The sequence below is a fragment of the Carassius carassius genome, chromosome 41 (genome assembly GCF_963082965.1).
Source record: "Carassius carassius chromosome 41, fCarCar2.1, whole genome shotgun sequence".
NCBI lineage: Eukaryota > Metazoa > Chordata > Actinopteri > Cypriniformes > Cyprinidae > Carassius > Carassius carassius.
This window is the reverse complement of record NC_081795.1, coordinates 17685738-17705291: the sequence shown is the minus strand read 5'-3', so window position 1 is coordinate 17705291 and position 19554 is coordinate 17685738. Positions and strand designations below refer to the sequence as shown.

General features: G+C 42.5%; 1 protein-coding gene across 3 annotated transcripts in view; it reads right to left on the bottom strand.

Moving 5' to 3' along the window:
* Positions 1-19554, bottom strand: part of LOC132122913 (leucine-rich repeat and fibronectin type III domain-containing protein 1-like protein) — a 122872-nt gene that overhangs the window by 22137 nt on the left and 81181 nt on the right. The window lies entirely within an intron of this gene.

Sequence of the window (19554 nt, the reverse complement as noted above, 5' to 3'; positions counted from 1 at the left end):
ATTCAAGTTGTAGTGTCTTTTTTGGAGATTGAGAGACCATGGTCACTATATTCTTTCAGTGTTTGGTGTTGTGTAGCATTTATCAGTTAATGTTTGATTAAAAAAACCTAAATAATAATAATAATAATATATATATATATATATATATATATATATATATATATATATATATATATATATATATATATATATATATATATATATATATAGGAGTGTATCAGTTTGGAAGGACATAAAGGTGAATAAATAACATAATTCTTCATGTTTGCTTGAACCATGACTTCAAAGCTTATGTTAGATTTCGTTAAAAAGAAATAAACTGAGAAATATCTACATCATGTTACGATACAGCAAAGGAGACAGCTGCAACGTTTGGTTATTAATTTTAAAGTCATACTTGAAGTGTTCTCATTTGCTTCTGTTCAATCAACAAGAAACAGCATATTCGTTTTTTTTTGTTTTTTTTTCACTGAAGATGACATGTTTCAAATCCCTCTGCACCTTAATGCATTTCTCAAACACACTTCACACACAGTTGCTTCATTTGCATGTCATCAAGGGCCTTTCCTTTCTGTATGATATTAGGGCCACCAGTGAAGTCTTATGTTATTAAAGAGGTATTGCAGGCCATCAAAGACCCTTTATAGAAAAAAGAGCAGCTAATAAAGAAACACAAAGATAATACAAAAGAGGACTTTGTGCCGCTGTGGCACAATAAAAATGTTCAAATTACATGACCCACAATTTAGCGAACAACTGATGATCCTTTTCTTTCTGGCACCACATAAATCAAAGCCTGTCTCCATTTTTGCAGTGAAGTTTATTGTTGTCATTTTCAATTCTGTTGAATTCTCAACATTACTGGTCTGGAAATAAAGAAAAACAGTATCGATCTCAGTTTATCCCTAAATGATGACTCTAAGTTTGAGTTTTAAAACACATACCAACTGCGGAGTGGTGAACGCGGATTGACAACAGACTAGGAAACGAATACAATGCTGAATAAAGTCATAATTTTTGTTATTTCTGGACTAAAATGTATTTTCAATGCTTCAACAAATTCTAGCTGGCCCTCCGATGTCACATTGACTCCTTTGATTATGTTTTTATTACCTTTCTGTACATACATTTTCAGTGGATGGACAGAAAGCTCTCGGACTAAATCTAAAATATCTTAAACTGTCTTCCGAAGATGAATGGAGGTCTTACAGATTTGGAACGACATGAGGGTGAGTCATTAATGACATAATTTTCATTTTTGGGTGAACTAACCCTTTAAGAAGTGCATCTTCTAGTTGATATTTCAATTTATTTAAATAATTACTTTGAGGGAAAATTACGTACGTCCTCCAATCCAACAGCAATAAAACACTGTGGTATATGCCGCAAAGTAACACGGATACTAAGCTTGTTAGCGCTGTTACCGCACACCTGCCACAAACTAATCAGTCATTTAATAACTTCAACAAAAAGAAAATATGAGAAAACAGTGCTCTCAAAGAGAAATCACACCAATATGCTTTAGGGAAGAAGCAGTATGTTTTATTGATGTGGTGGAACATCAAAAAAAAAAAAAAAAAAACCTTAAGTCAATAGATGATAAGGAAGCACCTCGTTTGTGATGAGCTTATAGACAAATGATGCACAAAATACAACTTATTTATAATCACGCTGATTTTTATAGCACTTTGGGCAAAAAAGTGCTGTATCTACTGTATGTTTTTCAATGCAGCCTTTTGCAGGATACCCTTTGTTAGGCAATACTTGCTAGATAGAAACCAAGTGAGTCATCACACAGAATGTTTGTATATTTTCCGTGTACCGTCAGTATCCCAAAAAAAGACTGCTTTTTCATCCTCTAGAGACTAAAAAAAAAAAAAAAAAACTGTCACATGCACATACAGCAAGATCTCATGCCATCCTATGTTCTAGCGTAAAATCCCATCTGTGGTCTTAAACTGTGTAACACAACAATCACACCCGCTCTACAGTAAAGGTAGTGACCCAAAAACGTGACAACATTGCACACATCGCAGATTTTTTCCTGCACAGTAGCAGTTTTGCCTTACGTTAGCATCCACTAAGCTTATTTATTGGTAAAATTATCAGCGCTGTAGTCTCCTGCGTACCTGACCAGTTTGTTAACTAGCTTGTGCTGCGGGAGCATCGCTGAGTTCAATTTTCTGTATGTGCGAAATCCTGCCACAGCAAGATTGGCTCTCGCATGTTATCTCAATGCTGCTCAGTTTCAGGGACCAATTTATTACACCAATCTATCTCATATCAGGCTAGGGCTAAAAGCACACCTGTTAACTAGCTGCTGAAAAGCTATTTGTAACAAAATGTATTTTTTTTATTGCATCAATAAAATCAAGTACAGTCAGATGCCTGATCAAAATGAACAAACTGATGCTGGTCACTAGGACTTACTGTACCACTCAAATATCTGTTGGTAAAGTTTGAGGAAAGCATGTCAGCAAGTGTGGGACCTCAAAGGCGAGATAAGCTCATTAGTGGAGTTTATAGGTAAGGCTGACAATTTTCCTGAGCTGAGCAACACAGACTGGCTTTGTGATTTTGCATTCACTGTGGACATACTGGGACACATATATGTGCTGAACAAGAAGCTACAAGAGAAATATCAATTTGTGCATGAAATGCATACAAATGTTAAAGCCTTCAAAGCCAATTTGACTTTATTCTCAAGGCAAATTGCAAACAACACATTTACTCATTTCCCCACACTTGCGACGCAGAAAGAGGCCCCTCAACATGCGAAAAAATACAGCAAATCACTGGACTACCTGCACCGAGAATTTTGCCGTCGATTCTCTGATTTTGGAAAAATTTAGAAGTCACTTCAGCTGATGTCATGTCCCCTGTCACTGGACTCTGAAACAGCACCGCAGGAGTTGCAGTTGTAACTGATAGATCTGCAGTGTGACTCTGTCTTAAAGGAGAAGTTCGCCTCCCTGAAAGTGGATAAGTTTTATGCTTCACTAAATGAAACCAAGTTTCCAAACATTGGACAGTTGACACCGAAAATGCTGGTGTTGTTTGACTACCTACATGTGTGAGCAGACGTTCAGCACGATGAACATCAATAAAGCAATAAAGCAAGCCCTGTTAACTGATGAACACCTGAGATCGGTCCTGAGAATTGGCACAACTAAATACAGACACCAAACTTCGATAAGGTAGGTAGATAATCTTTACTTTTTTATGTATTGAGTTTCACATATAATTTATATTAGTTAACTAATATAATCTGCAACTGGGGCGGCCCTCTGTCAAACTTTTAAGCCCAATGTGGATCTTAAGCAAAAAAGTTTGCCCACCCCTGTCCTATACGTACTGCTCTTGCCCTCTGGCCTTTTCGGTGATGCAGTCAACACTGTCGTCAATAGGTTTCAGGAAGCGAGGAAGCAAGAGGCAGAATTCCAGCATTTTCTCCCTTGTTGCTCCCAGGCCCATGGGGCTGCTGAGAGGGAGCACTCCTCATACTACCAATCTCAAAAGCAGAGAGTTGCAAACCGCACCCCTCCACATCGGTGACCGGCCATGGTATAGCACAGGAGAGCTCGTCCCCTCGAGTGAGGTCGGTCATTCCCTGTCAGTCATCCGCTTCAGGGCACCGAACTGGCTCCTCTAATAACACCAGAGGCCAGCCTCGGGACAGGGTCATTCCCACAGTAGTGGGCCACGAGCAGGCTTTGGTAATGGAACAAGCAGTAGATACTCTCTTGAGGATGTGTACTGCCTCTCAATGTTAATTCATTGTTTCAAAGAAGGATGGAGGGTTGCATCTGATCTTGGATCTCCATCTTCTGAACTGCACTATCAAAAGGCTTTGGTTCAAGATGCTCACTATAAGGCGGATAGTATCTCAATCCAGTCCAAGGATTGGTTTGTTAAAATAGATCTCAAAGACACTTATATCCATGCTAGGGGCTTGTTGTCACTGTGTAACACTAACGACAGATGCGGGGTTGGGGGTTGGGGGGCAGTCATGAGCGGCTACTCGGACCAGGGTCTGTGGGAAGGCCCTCATCTCACGTGGAACATAAACTGCCTGGAGATGCTGGCCGTGTTTTGAGCTCTAACACACTTCCTTCCAGATCTAAGAAGACATCATGCGCTTGTCCACACAGACAACACATCGGTGGCCTCCTACATCAATCGTCAGGGGGGTTTGCATTGACACCTCTTGTACAAGCTGGGGCGCCAGATCCTTCTTTTGTTTAGGGTAAGATTCTCTCACTAAGGCCGGCAACACACTGGGTGCGTGGCATAAGCGTCTCAGCTGCGTGGCGTGTCCGTTTTTAATTCGGCTCCCATGTTAACAGGTTGGAGCTTGCAGACTGCCTGCGTGAGACGCACGTCTCAGCCGCGCAGAAACATGTGCATGCTAGAAATAGAACCGACGCCTATTTTTCACATGACACGCAAGCGTGTTGGAAGCGTTTCCAGGCAAAATAGAAAAGGAAAACATATTTATATGTCATTTTGTACACAAATACATATTAATTCATGACATTTGATGTTTGAAAGTCTATAGGTTGACATAAATTCAGATATAAATGTAATGTAAAAAATATATAATGATTATCGATTTTCAAATATTGCACCTGTCAAACATAGTCTATTTTGCCGTCAATACTGTTGACGTTGTCCTTTATCAGTAGGCTTTATATTTATGCTCAACATGAAGTATAGATATTGTTGTCGTGAACACAAGAGCCTGGTCTGTCGGCGGCCTCCCTCCATGTCACCTACAGCAGCAGCAGCGCCAGCGCCGCGTCAGGCACGATTCCGGTGTGTAAAGACACAGAAAACGTGAGGCAGCCGCCACGCAGCAGAAACGCCACACTCACGCCACGCATCCAGTGTGTCACCGGCCTAAGAGCAGTATATATTCCTAGGTATCTCAATCAAGGGGCAGACATCCTGTTGAGACAGGGGCTGAGGCCTGGGGGATGGAGACTCCACCCAAAGGTGGTGGAGCTCCTTTGGAAGGAGTTTGGCCAGGCGGATGTGGATCTGTATGCGTCACAGGAAATGACACACTGTCCGCTTTGGTTATCCCTCATGCATCCAGCTCCACTTGGGCTGGATGCCATGGTGTAGACATGGCTGATACTTCGTCTGTACGCTTTTCACCCGATAGTTCTGCTCCCGGGAGTTCTGGAGAGAGTACGCTGGGACGGGGTCCATCTGCTGTTAGTAACCCCGTTCTGGCCGGCATGAGTATGGTTCTCGGACCTGGTGTCCCTCCTCGATGGCTCGCCACTGGAGAGTGTGATCAGGAGGGACCTCCTCTCTCAGGTGGGGGGCACCATTCTTCACCCCCGCCCGGAGTTGTGGAAGCTGTGGGCATGGCCCCTGAGGGGGCACAGCTCCTAGCATCTGGTATCTCAACTGAGGTTGTCAAGACCATTCCCCAATCCAGAGCTCCATCTACGCGGAAACTGTATGCCTTGAAGTCGAAACTTTTTACTTCTTGGTGCAGACAGCGACTGCAAGACCCAGTCAACTGCCCAGTTGGTACAGTTCTGGAGTTTTTGTAGGAGCAATTCTCTTCAGGTTTATCTCTGAAGGTGTATGTGGCGGCCTTAGCTACTTACCCCTTCTGCCCTTCTGGGTGGTCAGTCATTGGGAAGACACCTACTTGTCACTCGTTTCCTTGCCTAAAACTTCAAGTTTCAAGTTTCAAGTCTGCTTTATTGTCAATTTCCACATGTACTGTACATACATACAGAAAAACGAAATTGCGTTACTCTCAGACCCCGGTGCCTACAGATAACATTAACATTGAAGCCTAAAAAATCTAGAACAAATATAAAATGTAGATACAACTATACAATAAGGGAATTAAAAAAAAAAGGCATATAATAAAATTAAAAATAAAGTTAAATAAAGCAGCGCAAGGCAAATGACAGATATAGTGCAAATCAATGAAGTGAACAACAGTGCAGATAAAAGATTTTTAGTGCAAAAAAAAAATCCCTTATTAAAAATATCTTATTAAGTCTGATTAAAGTGACAAGTGACAAAGGGCTCAAGTGCAGTTATTTTATTTAACTGACTGATGAGGTAGTGGAATGACGTCACTTCCATGCTGAATGAGGTAGTGAGCAGACCAATGCTGCACAAAGTGACAAGTGTGCCATCATATAATTAGTGTAGGAGGGGGGGGGGGGGGGGGGTTATAGTTCAGTGGTGCCTGGGGCAGAAGAGGGGAGGGGGGGCAAGTTTGGGAGTGAGTTCAGCTTCCAGACAGCCTGGTGGATGAAGCTGTCCTTCAGTCTGCTGGTCCTGGCCTGGAGACTCCGCAGTCTCCTCCCTGATGGTAGCAGACTGAAGAAGCTGTGTGACGGGTGAGTTGGATCACCTGTGATGCAGAGGGCTTTGCGGGTGAGACGGGTTCCATTAATGTCCTGGAGGGAGGGGAGAGAGACACCAATGATCTTCTCAGCTGCTCTCACTATGCGTTGCAGAGTCTTTCGGCAGGACGCGTTGCAGGCACCATGCCACTCAGTGATGCAGCTCGTCAGGATGCTCTCGATGGTGACTCTGTAGAAGGTGTACATGATGGGGGGTGGGGCTCTGGCTCTCCTCAGTTTGCGGAGGAAGTATAGACACTGTTGTGATTTCTTGGCAAGTGCTGCTGTGTTTTCAGTCCAGGAGAGGTCCTCTGTGATGTGCACACCCAGGAACTTGGTGCTGCTCACTCTCTCCACAGTCGCACCGTTGATGGTCAGAGAAACGTGCTGAGTGTTAGGTTCTGGTACCAAGATGGCGGCGCGTCCACACACAGCGGCTTCTATCTGTTCCGACAGAGCGGTGTTTTCGTGTTTTTTTGTCTTGTGAGTCGCAGTGTTTTTGTACTTTGCCGTTGCGTCTACCTGTCTGTGAGCGCAAATACAGTCGCGAGTTTCTGCTCGATGTCGGCAGAACCGCATTTTTACAGTTAAACTCTGCGCACGCGGAACAGCTGCGGGATCTCGGTCTGCTACGGAGGCCTTCACCATCACCGCCCCCCACTACTGCATCTCGCCCACAGCGGCGCCACAAGCGGTGTGAGAGGAAGCAGAAGAGGGGTAAGCACAGAGGTTTCCGGGCTAGGCTAACGGTTAACCCACATAAGCCATCTATCCCCACCATCGTACTGGCTAACGTACGCTCGTTGGACAATAAACTTGGCTAGATACGATTACAACGCTCAACTCAGAGGACTGTAAGAGACTGTTGTGTTTTTGTGTTCACGGAAACATGGCTCAGCAACAGCATTCCAGACTGTGTTATTCAGCTCGACCAGCTGACGTGCTATCGAGCGGACAGAGCTCTCGTCACGGGAGGAAAAACCCGCGGCGGCGGGCTTTGTGTTTACATCAATGACGTGTGGTGCCGTGATACTGTTGTGATCTGCAAACACTGCTCACCCCTGGTGGAGTTTATGATTATTAAGTGCCGGCCGTTCTATCTGCCTGGAGAATATACTGCTATACTGCTCATTTCGGTGTACATTCCCCTGTTCAACATCATCAGCAACAGGAATGACACACTAAATGAACTGTACCAGCACATCAGTGAGCAGCAGACAGCACACCCCGATGCTTTTCTCATCATAGCTGGGGATTTCAACCATGCTGACCTAAAGAGTGTGTTTCCAAAAATACACCAACACATTAACTTTCCAACACGAGTTAATAACATTTTGGACTTTGTTTACACCACACAGAGAGGAGCTTACAAAGCCCTCCCCCTCCCCCACCTCGGAGCCTCAGAACACATCACTGTTATGCTAATGCCTGCATACAGACCACTCATTAAAGTTGCCAAACCAGTTTACGAACAGATTAAAGTGTGGCCAGAAGGATCATCAGAGGTTCTTCAAGACTGCTTCAACACAACTGACTGGGACATGTTTAAGCAGGCTGCCAAATGCAATAACACCACTGACCTCCAGGAGTAATCAGAGACTGTCACTGCCTACATCAACAAGTGTATTGATGATGTAACGGTCACAAAAACCATCACTGTCCGGGCCAACCAGAAGCCATGGATGACAGGGGAGATCTACAGACTCCTGAAGACATGGAACACTGCCTTCAGAGCTGGAAATGAGGTGGGCCTGAGAACAGCTAGGGCCAACCTGTCCCGTGGCATCAGAGAGGCTAAGAGACAGCACTCCAAGAGGATAACTCATCAATTCAGCGACAGCAGAGACACTAGGAACCTGTGGCAGGGGATACAGACCATTACGGACTACAAGCCCCCACCACGGACCTGTGACAACAACATCTCTCTGCTGAACGAGCTGAACACCTTCTTCACTCACTTTGAGCAACAAAACAGCACCACTGCACAGAAGACTCCACCTCCTCCCGGCTACCAGGTGATGACGCTGACCTCAGATAGCGTGAGAAGATCCTTCAGCAGGATCAATGCACGCAAAGCTCCAGGTCCTGACAACATCCCTGGGCATGTACTGAAAGACTGTGCAGCAGAACTCACTGATGTCTTCACAGACATTTTCAACATCTCACTGAGTCAGGCTGTTGTTCCCACATGTTTCAAAACTACCACCATCATTCCAGTTCCGAAGAACTTGCCTATCTCCCTGACTACACATAACCAGGAGAAAAGCAATTTCAAACAAAAAGGCGCCCACCTCTCTACATGTTTCCTTTAAAGAAAATCTTAAGGTCTTATCAAAAATATGTCTTCAACTACATTCACAATAGCACCAATGGTTAGCACTTATCTATCTCAGTTGTCAGCCCAGGAAGAACCTCATCTGCCACAGCTTCTGCTGTGAACCCAGGCTGTTCCGCAGCACTGACATGACAGCACTCTGGCAAACTGTCCGCTCTGGTTCTCCCTCACGCATCCAGCTCCACTTGGGCTGGATGCCATGGTGTAGACACGTTTTCATAGCAGTAACATGTTTTGGAGACAAAGAGAGCACAGTAACTTATTTTATCCAGCCCCAGCAACACACATCCAGAACAAATAAGCTTAAAAAATATATTAATTGAATCAAAAGGAAAAGGAGTTTTTTTTTTTTGACAAAAAGTGAAAATGGATCCCACAGACCCGAACACCATTCAACAGTAAAAAAAAAAATATATACCTGACCCTAAACTTTTTTTCAGTGTAGTAGAAGATGGAGGTCAACAAAAGTCAAACCATGCAATGAAAATTCATGTCACAAAAAGCTGTACTTGGGTTACATGCCTGGCAGTCCTGTGGAGAAGGGGGAGTGGGGCGGGGTGGGTGGAGGAAGGATGAGGCTTTGGCCCATTCCTCATTCCCATAAGAGAGCAGAGGAAAGCATGAGCCTCAGGCAACTCAAGATGTTCTTATCTCATTTCCCAGCTCCTCCTATAAAGAGCAGGTCTGTTTCCAGTTTGCATGCGACAGGGAGAGTCAGACTACATTTGCAAGTCTCACATTATAAGAAAATCCTTTGGAGCTGAATGATTTACAAATACGACTTTAAAAAAGATGGAGACATCCAGAGATCTGCTAAGTAATGAATTCTCCAGGCTTCACCTCATTTTATGATACAGTACTTCATTACCATTGGCTCTTATTTGAATTGCATGATATTAATTGTATGCAGTTGCATAACAGCTTCCACCATCGAGCTGCTGTCCTCCGTCCCTAATGCACATTACATAAGGCGAGGCTCTGTGTGTCTGCGCCTACCTTGTGCATTGTGCCAGGGCTTGCATTATTGATGTGTGGTGAGATTCTAAAGAGCTTTACAGAGGTTAGTGGGTGGGCAGCAAATACAACCCCTGTCTCCAAACCCTCAATGTTCCTCTTCTTCTGCACTGGGACACCAAGCATAACTGGTCACTGAAAACGGGCCTATAATATTCACTTATCTCTTATTCATAAGCTCACCTTAGAGGTCTGTACCTAGCAAACATGATTTCAGTAATATAGGTCTATGCTTTGGGTTGAAGGTCCCTTGAATATTGATCCTTGTGCTGTAAATGATGTCTCTTGACCATAATAGCTTGAAAAATGGTCTAACCTGGAAAGTGCAGCTCCTGTTACCTACTTTTGTTAAAACGAAGTGTGCTTAACTGTATTGAATTAAAGGCCACTTAAGATGACTCTAAAGGAACTTTTCTAAATGAACATGCAGTTAAACCATAAAAGTTAAAATGCCTTAATGATGGATTTGTTCTTCCAAACATGCAGTTTTTCACCTCACAAGAAGTTAATTGATGGACTGGAGTCATGTGGATTACTCTGATATTTTTATCAGATGTCTGGACTCTCAATTCTGACGGCACCCATTCACTGCAGAGGATCCATTAATGAGAAAGTGATGTAATGCTCCAATTCTTCAAATTTGTTCGAATAAAGATACAAACTACATCCACATCTTGGATGGTCTGGGGGTGAGTAAATTTTCAACAAACCTTGATTTTTGTATGAACTATTCCTTTAGGTATACATTCTTTTAATAATATATAATTTCTGTAATAATAAGTATTCTTTTTAAAAGTATGCTGAAGTATACTTATTTTTCACATGGATACAAATCCAAGGCCTGCAAACATTTACTCTGAAAAAAAAAAAAAAATCTTGGTGGGAATTGTGAAGCCATGTTAATAATTGATGCAATACATTTCCGCTTTGCTCTGACACTCCTTCGCTTGTAAAAAGACACCGCTACTTCACTCTCCCACTTCTGCTGAAAGAATGGCTTGTGTTGGTTTTAGCAGGAAGCTGAATGGCCACACAGTGAACTGTGAAATGTCTGGATCATGTGTGTGCAAATCCATGCATAAACACAAGCAAACACTTGACTGTCAGAATTGACAGAATTCTCATTTACAGTCATGTAAGTTGTTACTGAGATTCTGACTGAACTCAACCTTCCAATTAAATATGGATTATAGTGTTGGTTGTTCTTGAATAACAGGGTTTACAAGTTGCATTTACTTAGAAAACATGCATTTATACTTGGAATTCTTCCCACATGTTTTCCCACGCTTAGTCTACATCATTGTCATACTGTGATCTAGAGATAAAAAAAAATAGTTTACAAAATGTATTTTTAGAGCTGTCAAAGTTCACATGTGCATTTAAAGGAATAGTCCTCCCCCACCCCACCCCCCAAATAAGAAAATTTAATTGTCATTATTTACTGAACATCACTTAATTCTCAATTAATATTTTCTTTCACACAAAATAAGATATCTTGACCAACATCAAACAACATTTGAACCCACTGACAATATCTATCTATCTATCTATCTATCTATCTATCTATCTATCTATCTATCTATCTATCTATGTTTTTTACAATATATAATACAAACTTTAGCAAATCAGACACACATTTGTCAATCATTTTGACAGCAATCATTACATTTATTGCATCATTACATTGCTATATAACAATATACAATAAATATTTTCTAGAAAAAAAAGAAAAAAATATGGCATATTAACAATGTATAAATAAATGTTAATAACTGTAATGCTATATATATATATATATATATATATATATATATATATATATATATATATATGTGTGTGTGTGTGTGTGTGTGTGTGTGTGTGTGTGTGTGTGTGCTGCTATATTCTAAATATGTTCAATTATTGATGTAAATCATATAAATTTAATATCTTATATCAAATGTAATTTAATTCCAACATTACTCAGAATGCAAACAAAACCTCATCAGAGGGCTAAACTCCCAACTGATGTTTTCTCTTATTTCATAAAACAAATTTAAATACCACCTAACCACCTTCATTTGATATTAGCAGTTCATATTTTCTGTATCAGGTAATGGGTCTCCATTTTATCAGCATTTGAGCTGGTCATAACTGTAAGAAACACTAAATTGGATATACCAGAAGCGACAGAACCAGAAAGCTCTGAGAACACGGGGAGCCACACCACAGTGTTTCATATTTCTGTGGAAATGCCGTGGGCAATCAGGCCACGCTGGGAAAGATGCATTCCCACAATTAAATCGGTACATGCTTAAACTGTCCTGCAGACTCCTCGCTGCATTTCTGAATGCTATCTCGCACTCAGCCAGAGAAGGAACCCGTTTGCGGTAACTGCCTGACAGACTGGAGGGGAGGAGGATTGAATTATGTTTCACAAAGTCAGCTTCCAAACAGCTTCCAACCCCACTGTTATGGATAGATAGGGCTTTTTGTAGCAGAGCTGCTGTCCGACAATCAACTCGTTTAGTTTCACAATATGGCTTTTCAACTGGCAGACCTTGTGTAGTCCTCAGGTGGGCAGTGCTGGATGTTTCACGGCTTTATGGTCATATCTGTCAAAGCAAAAGCTATAATTTTACACAGAACAGTGAAAATAAATGGCCTATTGGATTTAGGTCAAGATCAAACGCTCAACAAACTAAGCTCATTTGCAAACTGTCTGGATAATCCATCAGTTCCTGTCTGAAAGAAGATTCCCAGTCACCTTGAATATTTTAATGTCGTCAAAATAAACCTGCTCTCTCTCTTCCTCTTCTTCAGAACGTTGAACCACATCTTCATAAAAAAAGAAGTGGAGAAGATTTGCTGGCCAAAGTTACAAAATAATCAAAATGCTGAGCCTAAAAATATAAAAAATATAGCGAGGGAGAGAGAGGAGAGAGCAAAAGGCTGGTTCAACAGAAGAGCATGGCCTTATAAATCTCTCCTTTTTCCATCAAGGATCGATTGATTTGATAAACGGGGGAAAATATGGTGGTGCTAATCACTCCTTCAAATCTGCCTGGTTTCACAGTAAGCGCAGGCAGTAGCTCTAGGAGGAGATGGTCTAGCTCAGAAAATGCCTTTACTGCATTAAAAAGAAACCTCAGTCACACTTGCTGGCTAAAGGGCTTTGCTGTTTAGCTTAAGGGAGGGGGTGTGATTACTTCACAATGGATGCATTTCAGCCTACATAGTGTTCTTTTGATCTTTAAATTTTAAGAATTTGATATTGAGACTCCACGATGCAACATTGTTTATTAATGGAACATTGTGTGTAAATGAATCACTCAAGCAAATTTGTTTACCCCCATGTTCTGTTAAAATTCAATTCATGGTCCCGGACACCATATGATGGTTATTTTGAAACTGACCTGTTAGTTTGTCTTCTAAGTCCTTTTAGATGTTCATTCATTCATTCATTCATAAATAAATAAATAAATAAATAAATACAATTAAGAATAAAATTTAAAATGTGACTTCAAATTGTGAACAACAACAACAATAACAACAACAACAACAATAATAATAATAATAATAATAATAATTATTATTATTATTATTATTATTATTATTAAACATATTTTACTGTAATAATTAATACATCTATAATTTATCCGATTAGTTAATTTCCCCCTAAGACATTCAGTGGTGCTTTTAAAACCACAAAGAAAGAGAAATGTTTAGTATTACTAAATGCTTAAATATAATGTGGGTAACAGATAAACAGACAGATAGATAGATAGATAGATAGATAGATAGATAGATAGATAGATAGATAGATAGATAGATAGATAGATAGAAAGTGAAAACAAAAAAAAAGTAAATAGTACTTTTGCAGTAGCATAGATATTACACATTTTACGTTTAAATTATTAAACTGCTTTCTGTTCAAGGAGACAATATGGTCTGAGGCAGGGAAAATACTTCTCTTTCATAACAATGATTCCAATTTCTTTTGTTTTGTTAGATTAGCATATATTCTTTAGGCTACCTGTTGTCGGCTGTCATTAAAATCACTATCTAAGCCAGGGAGAGCTGTTTTATCTGCAGGGGTGTGGCACGTCATTTTAATTAAAGCGTGTAGTCTCACTCTGGTAAAGGGAGGGGAGCCATAGTGAAGTCCATAATTAAAAATTGATCTGGGGCGCTGCAGGAATGATGAAATCCTGGGAGGGAAGAAGGAGGCAAGAGGAGGTGCGGTTGATCGAAATGCAAACTCAACATTTTGACAGGCTGCAGTTTTAGGTCCCATACAAGGGTATGGATTCCATATGAAGTAAAAATATGGACAGTAATGTACACACTACCATTAACAAGTTTGGGGTCTGTAAGATTTTTTATTAATAATGAAAGTACCTTATGCGCACAGAAACTGCGTTGATTAAATATCACAGTAATATTGTGAAAAAAAAATAGTACAAATATAAATTTATAATTTTTTATGTGAATATATTTTAGAAATACATTGATGTGATGCAAAGCTGAATTTTCAGCATCATTACTCCAGTCTTCAGTGTCAAACAGTTTAAACTGATTCACGGAAATAGCAATAGCAAACTTACCGAATAGCAATATTTTAAACCAAAGACACTCCTAATTTATCTTTACTCTCTAATACATTCCGGACCAGAAATTATATATATATATATATATATATATATATATATATATATATATATATATATATATATATATATATATTGTCTAATCCTAATAGTCATAGACAATGAAAGTCTAATGATGCATTACAATGTTACTATACAGTTGGTTTCCATTTTATCAGCATTTGAGCTGGTCATAACTGTAAGAAACACTGGAAAATATACCAGGATACAAGATGCATTAAGAGCTGGGGGGTGAAAACTTTTGAACACCACGAAGATGGCCAAATTTTTCTTATTTTGCTGAAATATATATATTTTTTTCCATTTAGTTCTGCCCTTCGTAAGCAACAGAAGATACTTGTATGTTTCCCTGGAACTCAAATTAAGTACAATTTACCTTGATCTTCAAATTCCAAAAGTTTTCACCCCCCAGCTCTGTGACGACTGGGTGAAGGAGGAGCAGGAAGCAAGTGTGAGGTTAATAATTTTTAATGAGAATATGGAGACAATACAAAACTGGAACACAAATAACGCTGGGAGGAATGTACTGTCCAAGATGGTGGTGAGGAGTGATGAATCCGGAGGGCGGAGGTGAGTAGGCAGCAGGAGAGGGTAACACAGGAACTGAGGGGAAGCGAGCAGAAGGTAAGTTGTGTTGCTTGATGGTGGTTGCGATGAGTGGACGGGGTTCCGGGGAAGACACGGACATCCAACGCAGAAACACACAAGAAAGCAAGGCACGGGTTACAAACAGGAAACACGGAGACGCCCACAAACTAATCAGTGCTGACGCGTGACACACAGACTTCACCCACAAAGTGCAAAGCCCAGAGATCACGGTTTACCAACCGTGACAGTACCCCCCCTCTAAGAACCCCTCCTGGAGTTCCCAGAAGAGCCTACCTGCTGATTGTAATCATCAATAAGGGAGTGATCCAGTATGTCCCTAGCAGGTACCCAACTCCTCTCCTCCGGACCGTAACCCTCCCAGTCCACCAGGTACTGGAATCCTTGTCCCCTCTGTCCCAAGTCCAGAATACGATTAACCGAATAGGTCGGTTCCCCATCTACGAGACGGAGCGGCGGGGGAACCGGGGTAGGCGGATTAATATGTGAATAAAACACGGGTTTAATTTTGGACACATGAAAGGCGGATGTATCCTCCTGTACGCTGGAGGTAGTTTGAGGCGGACTGTCACCGGACTAATGATCTTGGTGAGAGTAAACGGGCCAATGAATTTGGGAGCTAATTTGTTAGAGACGGAACGGAGAGGAATATTGTTCGTAGAAAACCACACTTTTTGACCCACGACGTAAACGGGAGGCTTTGACCGGTGGCGATCGGCCTTGGCCTTAGTGCCATCCCTTACCCAGAGCAGAGTCTCGCGGGCTCTGGTCCAGGTGCGGTGGCACCTCTGGACAAATGCGTGAGCAGAGGGGACCGCGACTTCAGATTCCAGACTAGGAAAAACTGGTGGCTGGTAACCTAAGCTGCACTGAAATGGAGAGAGGCCCGTGGCTGACACTGGTAACGAATTGTGAGCGTACTCCACCATAGAGAGTTGTTGGCTCCAGGAAGAAGGATTCTTGGAGACCAAACATCGCAACGTCCTCTCTAAATCTTGGTTGGCTCGCTCAGACTGCCCGTTACTCTGGGGATGATAACCCGAAGACAGGCTAACCGAGGCTCCTAGCAACTTACAAAACTCTTTCCAAAATTTGGATATAAATTGGGATCCCCTGTCAGAAACCACGTCTACCGGGAGGCCATGTAACTGAAAGACGTGATCTAGGACAGTGACCGCTGTCTCCTTGGCTGTCGGTAATTTGGGCAAGGAAATGAAATGTGCCGCCTTCGAGAACCGGTCCACTACGGTCAAAACGACCGTCATGCCATTAGAGGGTGGGAGGGTGGTAACAAAATCTAGTGCGGTATGTAACCAGGGTCTCGAAGGGACAGACAGCGGTTGAAGAAGCCCATCAAGAGGCCGGTTAGATGACTTACCACTGGCGCAAACTGAGCAAGCCAAAACTAAATCGTGGATGTCACGAGCCATAAGTGGCCACCAGAATCGTTGTTTAACTAACCCCTTGGTTCTGCTTATCCCTGGATGACGAGCAACGTTACAGCAGTGACCCCACTGAATGACTTCGGACCGTAACTCTTCCGGCACAAATAAACGATTCGGTGGGCAACCGGGCGGAGGCATTACCCCTTCTAAGGCCGTCTTGACCTTCGATTCGACCTCCCATACGAGTGCTGAGACGACTATTTTCTCAGGTAAAATACACTCGGGAGTCACCCGGCGGGCGGAGGGATCAAAAAGACGTGACAAAGAATCGGGTTTGACATTTTTGGAACCCGGGCGGTACAACAGAGTAAAATCGAAACGACCGGAAAAAAGTGCCCACTGAGCTTGCATGGAATTGAGTTTTTTGGCAGTTCTAATATACTCTAAATTCTTATGATCGGTCCAAACAATGAAAGGTACCCCTGAACCTTCCAACCAGTGACGCCACTCCTCTAAAGCTAATTTGACGGCCAACAATTCTCTGATACCAATGTCATAATTGCGTTCAGCAGGAGATAATCAATGGAAGAAAAACGCGCAGGGATGCATCTTATCGTCCGAGGCAGCACATTGGGAAAGAACTGCTCCTACCCCCACCTCTGATGTGTCGACCTCCACCACGAACTGCCATGTGGGATCAGGGGCTACAAGCATAAGAGCCGAAACAAAGCGGCTCTTGAGGTTGGTAAATGCAGTTTCGGCTGCATCCCACCACCTGAACGGAGTACTGGGGGAGGTCAAGGCCGTCAGATGTGAGACTAGTTGGCTGAAATTACGAATGAAACGTCGATAGAAATTGCCGAACCCCAGAAACCGCAGTAGGGCCTTACGGGAATCTGGAGATGGCCAATCTATCACAGCCTTAACCTTGTCAGGATCCATATGTATTCCCTCGGACGAGACGATATACCCTAGGAAGGGAACAGACTGTGCATGGAATACGCATTTCTCCACCTTGACAAAAAGCCCATTCTCGAGTAATCTCTGGAGCACTCGTCTGACGTGTTGAACATGTTCCTGGAGAGATGAAGAAAAAATCAGTATGTCATCCAGGTAAACATATATAAACTGATCTACCATGTCTCTCAACACGTCATTAACGAGTGCTTGGAAAACCCCTGGCGAGTTGGAGAGCCCGAATGGCATCACCAAATATTCAAAGTGCCCTCTAGGGGTGTTAAAGGCGGTTTTCCATTCATCTCCCTTCCTGTTGCGGACCAAATGATAAGCATTACGTAAATACAATTTTGTGAATTGTATGCTCCCTGTAGCCTCTGGAAAGCTGAAGACATTAACGGTAACTGATAGGTGTTCTTTATTGTGATGTTGTTCAGCTCTCGGTAGTCAATACAAGGTCGCAGAGAACCATCCTTCTTACCCACAAAAAAGAATCCCGCCCCCGCTGGAGAAGAGGAAGGGCGGATGAACCTCGATGCCAAGGAATCAGAAATGTATTTCTCCATGGCCTCTCTCTCCGGAATAGAAAAAGAGTAAAGTTTGCCTTTAGGCGGACACTTACCTGGCACTAAATCTATCGCACAGTCGTAGGGACGATGCGGAGGAAGAGAAGCAGCACGGGACTTACTGAACACCTCCTTCAGGTCCTGTCATAATGTGGCTCTGCCAGATAGTAGAGTAAGCGCAAACGCAACCTTGGACTCCTCTGTTGCGAAGGTGCGGGGCTGTAATGCAAAATGCATGGAACATTTGTTAAGGAAAGTCTTGCAAAAGTTTGGCTCACCGGAGTAACTCTCTGGCGCCGGAAGTCGCGGCTCTAAGTGGTCCTGGGAGGTCTCCCGAGGGACGGGCAGCGCAGGCGGTGCGGTTGGTGCAGTGGGAGAGGTGAGTTGGTGAATCTGCTGGGTAAGCTCGGACACCTGTGTCACCAGCGCTTGGTTGCGCGTCCGGTGTTCACGATGCTCACCTGCTGCTGATCCATGCGGTTGACGCTGTGGTGAATAAATTCCGACAGTGAAGTGGTGCTCGCTGCTTCCATGGTTGGTGAGAGCGTTCTGTGACGACTGGGTGAAGGAGGAGCAGGAAGCAAGTGCGAGGTTAATAATGTTTAATGAGAATACGGAGACAATACAAAACTGGAACACAAATAACGCTGGGAGGAATGTACTCTCCAAGATGGTGGTGAGGAGTGATGAATCCGGATGGTGGAGGTGAGTAGGCAGCAGGTGAGGGTGACACAGGAACTGTGGGGAAGCAAGCCGAAGGTAAGTTGTGTTGCTTGATGGTGGTTGCGAAGAGTGGACGGGGTTCCAGGGAATACATGGACATCCAAAGCAGAAACACACAAGAAAGCAAGGCATGGGTTACAAACAGGAAACAACGCTCTCACGAACACAAGACGCTAGACAAGCCATATATAGGGATGAGTAATGAGTGACAGCTGTTGCTGCTGACAATTAACGGAGACGCCCACAAACTACGCGTGACACACAGACTTCACCCACAAAGTGCAAAAAGCCAGAGATCACGGTTTACCGACTGTGACAAGCTCTTAATGCATCTTGTTTCCTTCTGGAGCATCAGTGAATGTTTGAACGTTTTTTAATAGTTGTGTTTGAGTGCCTCAACTTTCCTCAGTGTGAAAAGATGTATCTTCAAATCATACAGTCACTGGAAATGGTTCAAATATGCAAATAAGCTGGAAAACTGAAGAATTTGCAGGACCTTAAAGATTTTTTCTGAAGAACAGTTCTCAGTTTAACTGTTCAGAACAAAAAGGGACTCATGCACAACCATCACAAAACAGAAAGACAGTCGTGGATCATCCAGGTAACAGCACACAGTATTAAGAACTGAGGGTACCCAAACTTTTGAATGGGGCTATTTTAATAATTTCAGCATTTTTTTTTTTGTAAACATCTTTTATGTACAATATCTTACTCGGTACAGCACTAAATAAAAAATATAACATGGATTTAGTATGATCTCTCTTATTTTTTTTTAATTATTCACATTTTCACAGATTTCGCAAGGGGTGCCCAAACTTCTGAGCCCCACTGTATCGAATTTAACTAACAACTGAGTATTTATATCTCATAAACATTGTTCGACAATGGGCCTTATTCATGGAACTTTCAGAAAAAAATTATGTAAATTTTAATTAC